The following is a 15,299-nucleotide window of genomic DNA, read 5'->3' as shown; positions in this document are numbered from 1 at the left end:
GATGTTTTTCTTTCTAACTGCTTCCCGCTTGTCTCGGGCAGCGCGGGTTGCAGAGGGACCCCGGGGACAGAGGCCCTGAGGGGTTTCTCCCGTAGGCACGTCCTTGCTAGCAGGAGGGGAAGGGCAGGCGTGCGGAGCCGGCTCTCTGCGGGGCCCTGCCGCCGCCGTAGTAGCAAGCGGCTCCAGTGGCGGTTGGGCTGGGGAGCACTGGGCTCCTCCTCCTCCCCTCCAGCAGCGCACAGCCGGGCGTGTGACTGACTGACTGGTCTCCCCCCGTCTCCCTTTTTTTTTCTTCCCTGCTCCATGGGTACACACACCGAGATACGCACATGACAGTACTTCGGTGCAAGAGCCGGTGCATCGCCAGGAGGGCTGCGCTTCCACTCCGGGCACACACACACATGCACGCTGCTGCTGCTGCTGGAAGTCTTTCTACACGGGGATTAGCAGCCGCCTCTCGCTCTCTAGATTCCTCTGTCTCTTTCTCCTCCTTTCCTTTCCTGTCTTTTCTTCTCTCCCGCAAGCGCCTGACTGACGGACAGCGGGCATAAAAAGGTAAATGCTTGCGTGCTGTCTGCTGACAATGCCGGTGGGTGATGGTGTTTTGGCAGCGTGCTGCGCCGTACGCCCTCCGCTTGCCAGGCAGGCAGCCTGCCCTCCCGCCGCGTCGGCGGCTGCCGCTCCCCGCGGCTCCCGGGACTGCTCGTCCTCGGAGATCGGGTTCTACCGCGGGAGGTTTGGCTCTCTTCCCCCTCACTTCCCCTTGAGAGGCAGAGAGGTTCCCGTTATTGTGCTCCCAGCAGTTGCCACCGCGGGCTGCGAGCATGTGGGAGCGCTTGGCGAAGGTTTCGCGGGATGAAGGTTGCTATTAATTGCTCTGTGCGCGGAAGAGAGAGAGCGTTCCGCTTCGGCAGGGAACCTGTACAGTGTTAATCAGGGCTGGAGAGTGGCAACCGGAGGACTAGACGCCACCATAAACCCCCCAGCACAGACACAGACACACCGTTGTTTGCTGCATCATTGAAATGAGTAATTTCTAGCTGGCCTGGCATCGTGGGGGCTTTTATCTCCCCCTTCGCTGGTGTTTCAGCAGCCTCCGAGGACTGCGATCCTTCTTCTCCGCCCCGGGGGGCGCCCCGTCTCCGAGGAGCAGGCGAGCGAGCCCTGGGCCCTGCTCCGCGGCCGCCGGCTACCCGGACCGGAGTGAGGAGCGGATTCGCGTTCCGCAGCCTTATGCAGGCTCTGTAACTAGATGTCGCCTGTTGTTCAGGGCGAGTTCGTCCCGTGTCTCTCCTCGGCAGGACAAGAGAAGCGGGGTGAATGTTTGCCCCCTTCATCTCCCCTTCCAGCAAAGCCCGAGTGGCGCGGGGATCCCCGGGAACAGGGAGAAGGTACCGCACCGGGCAGCCTCGCCGAACGGGCCAAGTCCCGCGGGGCTCGCCCAGACCCCTGGCCCAGACTTTCCCCGGAGGCGCGGTGCCTGGGGAAGCGTTTCAGGCCAGCAGCGGATGAGAGGAAGGCGGCATTGCGGAGCCGGGCCCCGGGAGGACGGCTGAGCCTGCCCGGGGCCCAGAGCGGCACAGGTGCGGCCGTTTAGCGGCGAGGTGTCCCGGGGATCGCCTGGGCCAACGGGGGTTTAGGGCGCATCCCGGGAGGTGCAGGCCTCCCCTACCGCGCCGATGCGCAGCGTTTCCCGTGCAGGCGGCCGTGTGTGTGCGGGCGGCCGAGCGGCTGCTGGGTGCGGGGCCGCCGTCCCCACCGTCCCGTTCTCCCTTCCGCTGGGAAGCCGGGAATTTGGCTAGGTCCCTTAGGTAATTGCGACTTTCCTGCTTCTTTCTTGCTGCTGTTACTAAACCCGGCTCAGGATGCCAGCGATGAAGCTGTCACACCACGCTAGTTTCCAAAGGGGGTTGATGGTTTCATTTGATGTCGGAGAAAAATTATGGAGTAATCAATATTTAACAGGGAGCACTTGATTGATTTGGGGTAATCCCGTTTCATGTTGTTTTATACATCTGCCAGAGACATATGTAAATATACTGTTAATCCAGGAAGAAAAAAAAAAAAAAAACCAAAAAAAACCAACCCCAAACCCAATCAAAAAACCAACCCCCCCAAAAAAAACAACCAACCAAAGAAAAATAGTAACAGAAGCAAAAAATGGTGAGATATGTAGTGGACAGTATATGAAATTCGTTACTTTTTAAACAAAAAGTAGTTGTTTAACTTATGTAGTCTACTTTCAAATAAAAGGTAGGTGTGCTGGTAGGCATAGTGTATGCTTAGCCGGTTGTGTTGGATTGTATTTCAATGTTAATACACCTTTTAAAAAGGCAACACTAGTTTCTGCTGGTATGTGGGTCCGGTGTGTACAGTTCATGTATTTCCCCTCAGTTAAAAGATGTTTCAAGTTTGGTCTGTGTTCACTGATCCAGAGGATCCAAAAGTCTAAAGGATATATAACTTAAAGATAAATTTATCACTGATAATAATGATCACAGGAAAAATGGAAATTGTTAATGGCAACAGTGTAGTTCCTTGTCTTCTGTATAGCTTGTCTATCCGATACTGTGTATTTCAGAGTTTAAGATTAGATAGCATAAATTGCTGAAAGCCTATGGGAAAAAATTATGCTTGGGAGGAAATTACACTGTTTATTAGAGAGGTAATGAAATAGGTCTGAAATCAAGGATTTCAAAATAAAGCTTACAGTAGTGTTCAATTAGATGCATATACACGCTCCTAAATTAAAGTTTTCTTTTTCCTCTTTTTTTTTTTTTTCCACTCTGAATTTTTTTCATCAGAACTGTTAAATATGCTTGTTCAATTCAAGGCTTATTCTGGTCTATGTCTCATGGGATTAATGCTTGCAAGTGTATCAATATAATCTCTTTGCGTTAGATTTTGCAATGTCCATCCTGTAAAGGTGCTGCATCTCTGTACTGTAGAGCTTGGCTAGTGATGTTGCCTCCTGGAAATAGAAAAAGAACTGCATGAATAATTAATAAAATGGTGTAATAAATAAGGGCAATCCTGTACCAAGGAACAGTAGTATGCAGCCTCCATGCAGGGTTTTTTTCTGTTTTAATTTTCACTCCAGTCTTATACCATACAGGATCTCAAGTTCTCACCCAAATTGTAATTGGCAGGTGTAACACCCTCAGGCTGGCATTGCCGTTTTAAGAAGATGGAGCTCAAGGCACTTTAACACGAGATAGTTTATTCAGCCCTTAATCTCTGTAACCAAACTTAATTTTTACCGCCTCTGTTGTATTATCTCTTGAGATTTAATAAGGCTATTTTTGTCCGGAGCACATAATTAATACTTGTTCTCCTCTTATGCCAAATTTTACACTTGTGCACAAAGCTTATCCAAAGAAACCTGAAAAGGGGATCACCATGGTAACGAGAGGGAGAGGATTTTCTCCCTCACCATAGGTCAAGACTAGACGCCTACCCATTCCTTAACTTGTAGCAGCATTTGTTGGCACCTTCCTCTTGGTGGTAATTTTGTCTACTGGGGCGTGCTTTTACTGTTGTCGCATGCTTCCAGAAAGCTGCTATTGAGAATGAGGCTACACTGGATGAGCACAGCCTCTGCGTTTGTCCCCGCTAGCATCCTCCCTTCCGCCTGCATCGTATTTCAGCATTTCTGTACTTACCTGATTTAACTGTGGGATTTCAGGAGATAACTTGTTTTCCACATCAGACTTTTTATTTGAAGACCTCTCTTAGCTCTAACTGTGTGTAAGACCTGACAGAACCTTACTCCTTAATCCATTTCAGACAAGGGTGGTCACTCTTTTCTCTCCCTTTCTTTTATTTGTCTGCACTCTTTTTGGACAATTTCTGTATGGTTTCCCAGAGGTTCTGTAGCAGTAAAAGCTGTGTAGCTTTTCTTGCCAGGGAGCAGCACTTAATTTTTGGGGTCAGTATGTGATACCTAGATTAATGTTTGGAGATGTTAATGATAAAAAGGGTTGTTTTTTTTTTTTGTCCTGGTTGTGTGATCACAAAGTAGTAACATAGAGCACTGTTCTCTGGGGTAATTGTTGGGTTGTTTGGCTTGGGTTTTTTTTTCCCCTTTCTTTGAAGGCCTGGACGGTATCTCTATCCAAGTTAAGTTGAAGTGAGCACATTTTATTCCAGATGATCCTGTAGTCAGAAACTTAAAACTTCCACTGAGGAATAGAACATATTCCCCTTTTCCTTTCTGTATTCATTTTTTGTAGCTAAGTTTTCATGAGAGTATAGCAAATAGCTTTTAAAATGTCTCCCTTAGGCTGCTGGTGCACCAGCTCTCTCTGGGCGTATTTCCAGTTCTTTTGCCTTTCCCTGTGACATAGCTTGGGATAATTTGAAAACATCTGCTAGAGCAACCATCTTAATATAAGACAGCAGTCATCATTTGTCACTGAGCAGTATGTCATTTGTGACTCTATAATTGGAAGACAGATGCTAATACTGACTTTGGCCTTCTTAACTTGTTGGCAGGTTGTCTATAGAAACATTTTGCAGTGCTTTGAAATCACACAGTGTATTTCTACCTTTCTGTATGTTCATAATCTGGCATACCAAGTGAGCTGGACTTTATGCATTTCTTCAGTGTTTTCTGCTAGATGAGAACCATTTTGAATAGTCACCTGTGAAGGTTTTCCTTTAACCTTTATATATAACAAATTTCTGGTCTCTTCCCACATGATGCCCTGTCCCTATATTGGTATTGTTTCAATCAATCTCCCTCATCTCAGTCGTTTCCCTCCCTTTGAAAATTTTGCCGTCACCTTTAACTAACAAGAGGTTCTTCATCTTCTGGTTTCTCATACCAAGGAAACTAGGGATTTAAGAAATGAAATTCTAACTGTGTGAAAGAAAGGCACACTTCTGGATATCTAGGTCCAGGTTTCAGATCTCAGTGGCTGTGGTTCAGATGACAAAAGTGTGTGGCATCAACTCATAACCAAAGATCTCAGTTGCAGGTGATGTCTCATGTCTAGAAGGTGTTTTATTCAAGCTTTGCAGGATGCAGTAGTTTGAGTTGACTTGCAAGAGCTTACAGGTTTCAGCTTCTTAACAGCCTGATGCTGGATCCAGTCAAAGATTCTGTGAGTTTTTCTTCCTTTTGGTGAAAGGAGAGATGAAGGAATGAGGATCTTCCAACATTTTGTCCAAGAATGGTGCTTGAAATCCCATTTCATTTTCTGTGCATAAATCCCCACTGAAGGTAACTTGCGGGGCACGCTGGTAGAAAGGTGGCTGAGTTACATTTTCAAATGAAAGGGAGCATTTTTTATTTTTTTTCAGCCAGCTTCCTGAGTGTGACTTCTGTTGCTACTTCTATGCTTGTACACACTTTCTTCCCATATGTCTGTTTAGTTTTGCAGACAAAACAGGATAATATATCTGTCTGACTGGAGATCAATAACAGGAAGAGACAGATTAGTATTCTTGCTCACCTTCATTGAGGTAGCTTCAGTTTTAGAAGTGTACATTCAACATGGAAAGTCAACATTGGGAATTAGTGTCTCACTACTGTCTTGTTTTGTTTTTTCATTAGAAAAAAAAAAAGAAGAAAAATTAAAGAGAAATGGATATGAAACCCAGGCTTCTTAGTTTTTGGTAGTGGTCTAAACTGTATGTATTCATGCAAAACTAGACAACAGGCAGCATGCAGATGCTGTTGTGCAGCCAGAAATATTGAGAGTCAGTGTGCTGTATGGACACACAGTGTCTCACAGATACCCAGAGTACCCGAGAATCTCCATCTTCTTTGCATCCTGCAGCTGACAGAATTTCAGAGTCCTTGTGGTATAACATGCAGATAGGGTGAGCTTCGTTCCATGGGTTGTAGGAGGATGCAGCTTCTGGTTTTGTGGTGCTGGAAATGCATTGGTGCAAATGTTTCACAGGTATTCACAAGGAGATTCCTTGTTCTCTTCAGTCTGTGTCTTCTGGCTATGTGTTCATAGGGCATAATGCTTAGGTATGTTTTTGGTCCTTTAAAGTTGTCAATAGCTCTGAATCTGGTTTACCTCCATGATGTTTTGGGGTTTTGTTTTTCTTTTTTTTTGTGACTGTCATGTGGGATGTCACTAAGCTCTATTATTGAATCCCATTTTGTGAGAACATATCATTGGAGATCATCTACCTAGCCATTTCCTTCTATCAGTTCTTTGCAGAGAGGTGCTTACTGCCAAACTTTTATGCAGTTTTGTAAATGATGAATATCAAAACGTAGCTTTTTAGTGTCAAGGGGGTGACAAAGTAGAATAAGCATGGTGGAAATCACCACAATAAGGAATGAAGGAGGTAGAATTAGGAGAAATTTATTGTTATTTCGCACAAAAGAAGTATTGCAAGGATCATCATGTCAGAACAATATAACATAAAATTGAAAGTTGACTTTTTAATTGTGTTCATGGAAGAACTTTGCAACCTTAAAATGAAATATTTGGGGAGACTATTCAGATGATTTTCTGAGAAAGATAATCACAAATACATGGATTGTGTATGCCATCTAATAGCTACAGTGAAATAGAGGTAGCAATTACAGTATTAGTGGTGCTTTGGAAAGTATGTTACGTACCATCACTGTGTCAAATGAAAGGCTCTAGTGTAAGAGCTAAAGTGTTTATTTGGGAAGCACAGTAACTTTTAGTGAAAAAAAAGAATTTCTTAAAAAGCATAATACAGATATCTACATGAGAAAATAACCTTGAGAGGAATTATAAATTGAAGATGAAAACTTCTGTCTTACACATTTGGGTCTTCACCCTACCTTGGAAAAAGGGGCAATGCAGGACTTTTTCTAGAAAAAAAAAAAAAAGACCCCAAGATACTGATATTGCACTCAGGACAGGCTGCTAATTAGTGTTCAAACCACCTGTCCTTATCTCAGAGAAAAAGTATTTATGGTTTTAGTTCCTTGAAATATTACCAACTTATTAATGTCACAACTATGGGTACCTCTTCCACTTTGTTTTGGTTTAGGGTTTGTTTGGTTTGGGTTTCTTTTTGTTCATTAGTTCATAAAAGCTACTTCAGAGGTAATATTATTTGTAGAGCTGTTTCAATGCTCATGTAATGTCATTTATGGAATTGAAGTGGCATGGTATTTGAACAGCATTCATTTCACCCTGAGTAGAAGTCTGAGTTGATTTTTGTATATAAAATTTAAATTTTTCATTTTTTTTCAACTTGCAAATCTTATGTGGTGTTTCTTACTATACTGTGATGGTGTGTAGTCTGACTTCCAGAATACTTGTTTGATGTTTTATGTGTCTAGAGCATGATATAAATTGCCCACTGGGAATCTTCATGATGTATTTTGCAGAGAGAGTTGTAAAACAGAATTGTATATGAGCAGAAGTATTTATGCATGAAAAAGGATTGGTTGTTTGCTGTGTCATGATAATAATTTTTCAGTCAAGGTGCAAAACCAACAGCATGAAGTATGTGAGACTACTTGCATGTCACAGAAATTCTAATGAGCTCAATATGTGCTATTTATATGTATGGTTAAGTTCTTGCATACTGTTTTTCTTCAAGTAAAGTGTATTTTCAGAAAAATGGGTATCTTCAGAAATCAGGATCAGAACAGATATTAAAAAAAAAAAAGAATAATAATTTGCACATTTCTAAAACCAGATTTTAATAATTAGCAGCAGTAGATTTAGACAAAGATCAGGAAATGCCATTCTCATTTTTATGAATTCATGCAGAAAAAGCCTTAAACAGTTATCAATGAAATCTTAAATACAGAGAGAGAAAAGCTAAACACAAGGAAGTTCTGCAGTATTAAAGTACTTTGGTCATTTACTAAGCAGATACTATGTAAGATACTTCTAAAATCAGTGCAGTGTGCTGCAAAATAATTAGTCACTCATGTTAAATTGCTTTCTGGAAGTTGTTTTTGACAGATCCAAATCAAAATACAAGAGTATGCTAAAGTTCTTGACCTGATCTTTTGCTCGTTGTGCTGCCTGGCATTTTGAACATGAGCTGCATGAGCAGGTTGCCTGCCCTGTAAAAGCCATATGAGTTTTTTAATGTTGAGCACCAACTGGTCAGGGCCATACTGAAGTGGGGGTGTTTATAAGAAGAAATGTTGAAATGCAGTAGCAACACTTTTGCGTCTTACACTTTAATGCTCTTCTGAAGATAAAAATATTTTCTAAGAGATTACTCAAGGATCACAGTATTTCTACAGGGTCTATGAGAAATTAATCACATTGCATGGCTTTATTCTAAATTTCTGGTGCCTCCATGACAATACACAGCAGAACATGATGAGCGAAAGATGAAGGTGCCCGTTTCAGTTTATTTTGGAACTAAAAGGAAAAAATTTACATGCAATTAGAAGGAATTGGAGACTTCAGTTGTGTGTGTCCAATAATATTTTGTTTTTAAGCAGACTTTACAAATCTGCAGAAACTATATCTTTCTGCAGAAACTATAACTTTCCACTATAAAACTTGCCTGTAGTTTGCTTCCTGAAGTACTGTAGAACCCAGAGTAATTAGATCATTTTCACAAGGACTTACAGTCTGTCTAAGAGCAGAGAAACTAGTATGTAAGAAAGCCCATAGATGTAAATCTGATTAGTTAAAAGCTGCAGTGTTATTAATCCGCAATGATGTCATGCTGAAGTTCATCTTCATGTTTAAGATAGTGCATTATTTAGAACAAATCCTGCCAATGTTCTGTGTGCAGCTCCCCATGACCTCTGTGCCAGATATGTCCTTGATGCAGGAAACAGTGCTTGAACCTGAAGCTATTGCAGAAAAGCCCAGTGGTTTTTTATTTTTGCAAATTAAGAGATGCCAATTAATAAATTTGGTGTGGATTTTTACTTGGTTCAACTGTCATTTTTCTTAGTTTATTTGCTTTTATATAGAACTTAATTATTTGTGGCATATTTAATTATTTGATGAGTTTGCCAGATCTAGTTTATCCTCTCTGGCTTCCTTTGGTTTACGGGCTCTAGTCTATTATGCAGAGCCCTTGCAGATGATTTAGACACTGGTTTGAACAGTTGCTGAACAAAGCACTGTCCTGATCTTGAGCGTTTGGGTTTGGTTTTGGTTTGGATTTTATTGCTTTGTATTAAAAAAGAACATAATGTTGGCTCCAGCATTGTGTGTACATGAGGGCCTTGTGTTATCATAGGATGTAAATTATTTCAATTTCAGATGTGTCTACTGGTTTTGCCTTAACATTCAGTCTAACTGAACACTGCTGCTGTACTCATCTTTCCTTCCATATCCACTTCCTGGTGGCTATTGCCCATGTTAGCAATATGCTTGATAAACATGGAGTACCTCTTCAGGTTTACGGATGCTTTGAATTTACATGTAAGTCAGGACCGATCTTTTGATAGGGATTTTTTTTTTTTTCCTTAACAACAGGGAGAATAAAAGTAAGAAAGTGAGTTCCCTTTGAACTGGCTTATTCTTGATGCTAATCTCTCCCTACTTCTTGGTCTTGTAAAAGAGGCTGAAGAGAAGTTTAAGATTATCTGTTCAGGTACACAAGGCACTTTAAACAGCTTTTCTTGTCTTTATGGTGGAAGCAGTGAGGAACTTGAAGGAGAACCCTGAATTCTTTTCTAGAAGGTGTTGAAGGCAGCAAGCTCACACCTCAGGGCTGAAACTGCCACTTTAGTTATAGCCATCATGGCCTTGAGAACATGAATTTGTAGAGCTGCTATCTCAAATAAATAGTGGACTCCACCACCCCTAGGTCCTACCTACAGCACACACTGACTTAGCTGCATGCATGTGGTAGAACCGACTAGCCACAAGTCTGCTTCTCAGGAACAATTCACTCAGTGGGTGTAGTATTAGTTCTGCATAGTCAAGGTGACTGTCTGAATTTGTGGATACCAGTAGCACAGTTACACTTCACTCATTTTTTTTTTTTTTTTATTATAATAAACACCCTTTACTGATGGTAAAGGAAACTTATTTTTGAACAATTTGATCTAGGTAGATGTGTGCTCTCACAGATTGTAAATAGTCAATATGTTTAGTATACCATGAAGTATGGCTGAATAAATAAATAGATGACTTCAATAGAGCTGTACTGTAAATTATAATATGATAAAGCTTTTTTCCACTACTAGTGGAGCTCAGTAATTTATTACTACAATTTGGTATTATGTGTATGATTCATTCTGTTTTAGTGGATACGAACAAATTACTTTCCATTTGTGTAGCTGGTTATTACTCAAAGCTGAATGCATACTTTGTATGATACTGAGATACTTGAAATTTTTCAAAATAAGATTTATTTATTTATATGTATTTTTTTTTGGGGGGGGGGGAGTGAATAGTTCAGCACATACTATTTAAACAATTATCAGCCAACATTTAATTTAGCCATCAAGAGAACAGTTCTTGATCCAATTGAATTTCACTGGGAAGTTATCCTGGAGCCAAAGTGGTCCACCTGATATGATGTACTGAAACTTGCATGTAACCTAAATGATCAGGCACTTTCCAGGTTATTTACCTGTAATACGATTTTTTTTTTTCTAAGGTAAGCTGCCTGCTGTGTGTTTTGTGGAAGAAAAGTAAAGCTACAGTATCAGAAAGAAAATGTTTAAATACATTGATCATTATGTGTGCAACACATCTTATCTGTTTAAAGCTAAATAAAGAAAAAAAAATCATTTTGCTTCCCCCTTAGAATTTGCAGATTAGTCATGGATTGTTGCCCACAGTTTTATGGAACCTAATTGTGTAGTCCTTTCTTAATAGATTCCATTATTATCTTTATAATATAACAGCTAAAGTAAGTACATTAATTCAGTGGAGACTCTCTAGAGCTAAGTTTGTGTATGTGCTGGAAAATTAAGCGTGACAAATGTAGTATTAATGGTTGTTTTATTAAGCATTTTTTTAGAGTTTACATGGAGATTTTTTCAAGAAGTAAGATTAAATTAGTTGGATCTATTGTGAGGTCAAATACTTTTTGAAAGTAGGACAAAATTAGTCATGTTTTGTATAATAACTACTTTTAACTAATTCTGCTTGTGTCTAATAAATAAATGTGAAATTAAACCAAAAGTATGCTAAAGAAAATACTCTGGGAAAAAAATCTCAAACCCATATATTTTATCAAAATAGACCAGATCCCATTCCCTTCTGCACACCAACTGGATAGCATTAACAGGAAGCAGAAATGTATTTGCAGTATAGTTTATCTTGATAGATGCAAAATGCAAGAGACTGGCTTTGTGATTGGTGTGTTTACAATAAGGTAAATGGGTTAGAAAGCAGGAATGGATTTGACTTAATTCTTAGTTTCAAGTATGTGTAAATGCAAATACATAAAGCCAAATGAAAACCTGGTTTTGTTATGTAATTAGCATTTTTCAGCTTCTAGTATTTAAAGAGTTCTAAATTGTACCTCACCCTGGACTTTTCTGTTAGAAAAAGAAGATTAAAATTTTATCATTTGGATAATGGAATATATGGCAACTGGAGGGGGTGGATAAAACCTCACAATCAAAGAAAACACCCAAACCAAGAAAAAAAAACCCTAAGGTCACCAGTTACAACAGTTTCCATAGCTAATTAAGGAATGAATTTGAAGACCTTAAGGTTTAGGGCATATGGTGTTGTCTCAGCATAGTCTTTAGATAAAGCAAGAGCAGAATGTGTGGACTTACAGAGTGAATATCACAAGTGGCAAATCATTTGTGTGGTACTGGCCACAGTACTAAATGTGTTCATTGCATCCTCCTCAGTGACTAATGCAATATTGCCATCCTTCTTGTGGTAAAAACATGGTCACTGTTTATTTGGTAGGATGTTGTTGTCAAGGTAGTGAATTTGAAATAAGTCTGTGTTTAGACTCAAGAAGAAAGGAGTTTATACAAAAATTACTGTTTTCAACAGCAGAAAATCGCATCAAACTGAAGTACTACAGATAGTTTCTGAGTTTTCTTTGTCAGCTTAGTTAGAAGTGAACACATAGTTTAAATGACTTTTATAACATAAAGTAATGAAAATGAATTACCAAGGACAAATTTTAAACAATTTAAAATTATGCTTTTAGAGTTTTAGAGTTTTATTTATGACATCAGTTCCAAATGAATTTCCTGTTTCAGAGGTGATAAACAATCCTTTCCTACACTGTAAGACTACATCTGATAATATAAGTGAAAATAACACAGTAATTTGTAATGGTAACATAAGAAAATTACAGTGCCAAACGAATCATAACACTCTTTATATTGCCTAAAGAATTATCTGATAGATGAAGTCAACAGAGCTTAAAATATGCTCATAGTTCTAAATTACAACTAATTCTCCACTATATTTTTTCAACAGTCTGAATTTCAATTTGTTTATGTTAACTTTGCCAAGTATCCCATAAGGTCAAACAGTATTATAGTTACTTTTAATGATAGGATGATTATCTTTTGTGCCTGTCAGAGTTCAGGGAGTGTCTGGATGATGTTCTTACTCATATGATTTAGTCTTTGGTAATCCTGGAAGGAGCAAGGAGTTGAACTTGATGATCCCTATGGGTCCCTTCCAACTTGAGATATTATAATTCTATGATTTTATATTCTGTACCCTTTGAAATAAATAGCAAAAGTCATTGTGACTTAAATAGCTCCAGATTTCAAGATCTTCAGCAACACGTATGTAAAGAAGCATGTCCATAAGCCAGCATAGCCTGGTGAAGCCTCTAACATGTACACATACATTTTTGATTGATATGACATGAGACGTTTAAGAATGTCTGATGGCTTAGCATAGCTAGGATAATCCATAGGAGGCTGATCTGATACTCACTGAAATCTGTGGCTCACACTGTGAGTGTAATAGTTATCATTGCCTTAAGCAGTCATTGGATTGTGTCAGTATATAAGCACAAAGATCACATCTCTCTCTGGGTTTTTTTTGTGTTTTTTTTTTTAAAGGAGGCCTGCTGGGGCACTTAAAAATAGCATTCCCAAAATGCTTTTATTTTCTCTGTGAATTCTTTGAAAGGCAGACTTTATACTGCTACCTGGTCTCATTTGTATTTGGTTAATATCTGTGGGTTTCTTGACATTGTGTATGCACAAAAATGACACTCTCGAAGGGACCAAAAAAGTTATACAGGTTCAGAAGGGTGTGTGTGCCTGTGGATAACTGAAATCCCAGTTCATGCTTGACTTTGTACATTCTAGACAGATACTGCAGGTTTCTTTCAAAGAAAAGCTTAATCCCCACTCAGTAAACCTGCACACAGACTATGTATTATCTTTGCCTCATATTAGATGTATGTTTAGTACTTGACAGAGGTTGAAGTAGTACATGAGTACATAAGTTGACTGCAATTTTACTCAAAGAGAACGGAAACTGGCTGTTAAGCTAAATACTGGAAGATTAAGACACTATTTCTCCCACTAAGGATTTATAGTCGTTAAGACTATCAAATTCATTTGTGTGTCAATTGCAGTTCCAGGGGTGAAAAGTCAGACTGTCTTTCAAGACAAGTTTTTCTAATTAGAGTAATGAGTGATTGATTAATATTCCATTAGTAATATATGATAATTGTACACTGATGGGCTGTCACTTTCACCACATACAGAATAAGATCACAGATAATATTTTTATGTTGTTATGCCTTTGTCAGCTTTTGTTCCTGTCAACAGACAGCTTTATGCAGATGCATGCTGTAATATTTCACAAACACATTTTGTCCATAAGCCCGTTAAATGGTGCTACATGTCTGCTTTGTGGGTCAGTGCCTCTCTCTTGTTTTGTTTAACATTTCATCAGGGTTTTACACTTTGACATTCCCTAGGTTGCAATTGCTGGCAGTAACTTTATTATTTAGGAAGTATAATGTGTGGGGAAAATCCTGATTTGTTGATGGTGAATAAATACAAATCAGGAAATACAGTACCTTAGAATCATAGAATCGTTAGGGTTGGAAAGGACCTTAAGATCATCTAGTTCCAACCCCCAGCTGTGAGCAGGGACACCCTACGCTAAATCATATCGCCTCATCCAACCTGGCCTTGAACACTGCCAGGGATGGAGCATTCACAACCTCCCTGGGCAACCCATTCCAGTGCCTCACCACCCTAACAGGAAAGAATTTCCTTCTTATATCCAACCTAAACTTCCCCTGTTTAAGTTTTAACCCGTTACCCCTTGTCCTGTTACTACAGTCTCTAATGAAGAGTCCCTCTCCAGCATCCCTATAGGCCCCCTTCAGATACTGGAAGGCTGCTATGAGGTCTCCACACAGCCTTCTCTTCTCCAGGCTGAACAGCTCCAACTTTCTCAGCCTGTCTTCATACAGGAGGTGCTCCTGTCCCCTGATCATCCTCGTGGCCCTTCTCTGGACTTGTTCCAACAGTTCCATGTCCTTTTTATGTTGAGGACACCAGAACTGCACACAATACTCCAGGTGAGGTCTCACAAGAGCAGAGTAGAGGGGCAGGATTACCTCCTTCAACCTGCTGGTCACGCTCCTTTTGATGCAGCCCAGGATATGGTTGGCTTTCTGGGCTGCGAGCGCACACTGAAGCCGGCTCATGTTCATTTTCTCATCTACCAGCACCCCCAAGTCCTTCTCTGCAGGGCTGCTCTGAATCTCTTCTCTGCCCAACCTGTAGCTGTGCCTGGGATTGCTCCAACCCAGGTGTAGGACCTTGCACTTGGCATGGTTAAACTTCATGAGGTTGGCATCAGCCCACCTCACAAGCGTGTCAAGGTCCCTCTGGATGGCATTCCTTCCCTCCAGGGTATCAACCAAACCACAGAGCTTGGTGTCATCGGCAAACTTGCTGAGGGAGCACTCAATCCCACTGTCCATGTGTCCTGGGTTCAGCAGTAGCAGTCATGTTTCTCCTCCTTGGTAGCTGGTGCAGTGCAGTGTTTTGACTTTCGGCTCGGGAACAGAGCTGATAGAGATGTTTTGGTTTGGCCAAGGACTTTGTGAGCCTCATGCTCTGCCAGGGAGGAGGGGAAGCTGGGAGGAAGCAGAGACAGGACACCTGACCCAAACTGACCAAAGAGCTATTCCATACCACAGCACGTCATGCCCAGGATGTAACTGGGAGTTAGCCGGAAGGGCTGGGAGACTGCAGGGTTGGAGGAGGTATCGGTCGGAGCTTGGTCGGGCTTGGGGGGCGAGTTATCGGTCAGTGGGTGGTGAGGTGTTGTATTCTGTTCCCTTGTTATTTCCTTTATCATTATTATCATTGGTGGTAGCAGTAGTGATTTGTGTTATACCTTAGTTACTAAACTGTTCTTATCTCAACCCGTGGGAGTTGCATTCTTTTG

General features: G+C 40.8%; 1 protein-coding gene across 5 annotated transcripts in view; it reads left to right on the top strand.

The window, feature by feature from the left end:
- Positions 1 to 418: 418 nt before the first annotated feature.
- DLGAP1 (DLG associated protein 1) overlaps positions 419 to 15,299 on the top strand; it is a 407,231-nt gene continuing 392,350 nt past the window's right edge. For 2 of the 5 annotated variants that reach the window (XM_061448756.1, XM_061448761.1), the window contains exon 1: positions 419 to 555. The gene's annotated coding sequence lies outside the window, so the exon portion shown is untranslated. Of the gene's footprint in view, positions 556 to 1,700; positions 1,812 to 15,299 lie in introns of those variants that run through there. The other 3 variants (XM_061448758.1, XM_061448757.1, XM_061448759.1) reach the window with 2 other exon arrangements.

Source organism: Pezoporus flaviventris, unplaced genomic scaffold (genome assembly GCF_033815535.1).
Source record: "Pezoporus flaviventris isolate CSIRO_AGI_PZ_B2104156 unplaced genomic scaffold, CSIRO_AGI_Pfla_v1 ptg000007l, whole genome shotgun sequence".
Lineage (NCBI taxonomy): Eukaryota > Metazoa > Chordata > Aves > Psittaciformes > Psittacidae > Pezoporus > Pezoporus flaviventris.
Note: the sequence above shows the minus strand (reverse complement) of the source record. Positions and strands in the feature narration are given on the sequence as shown.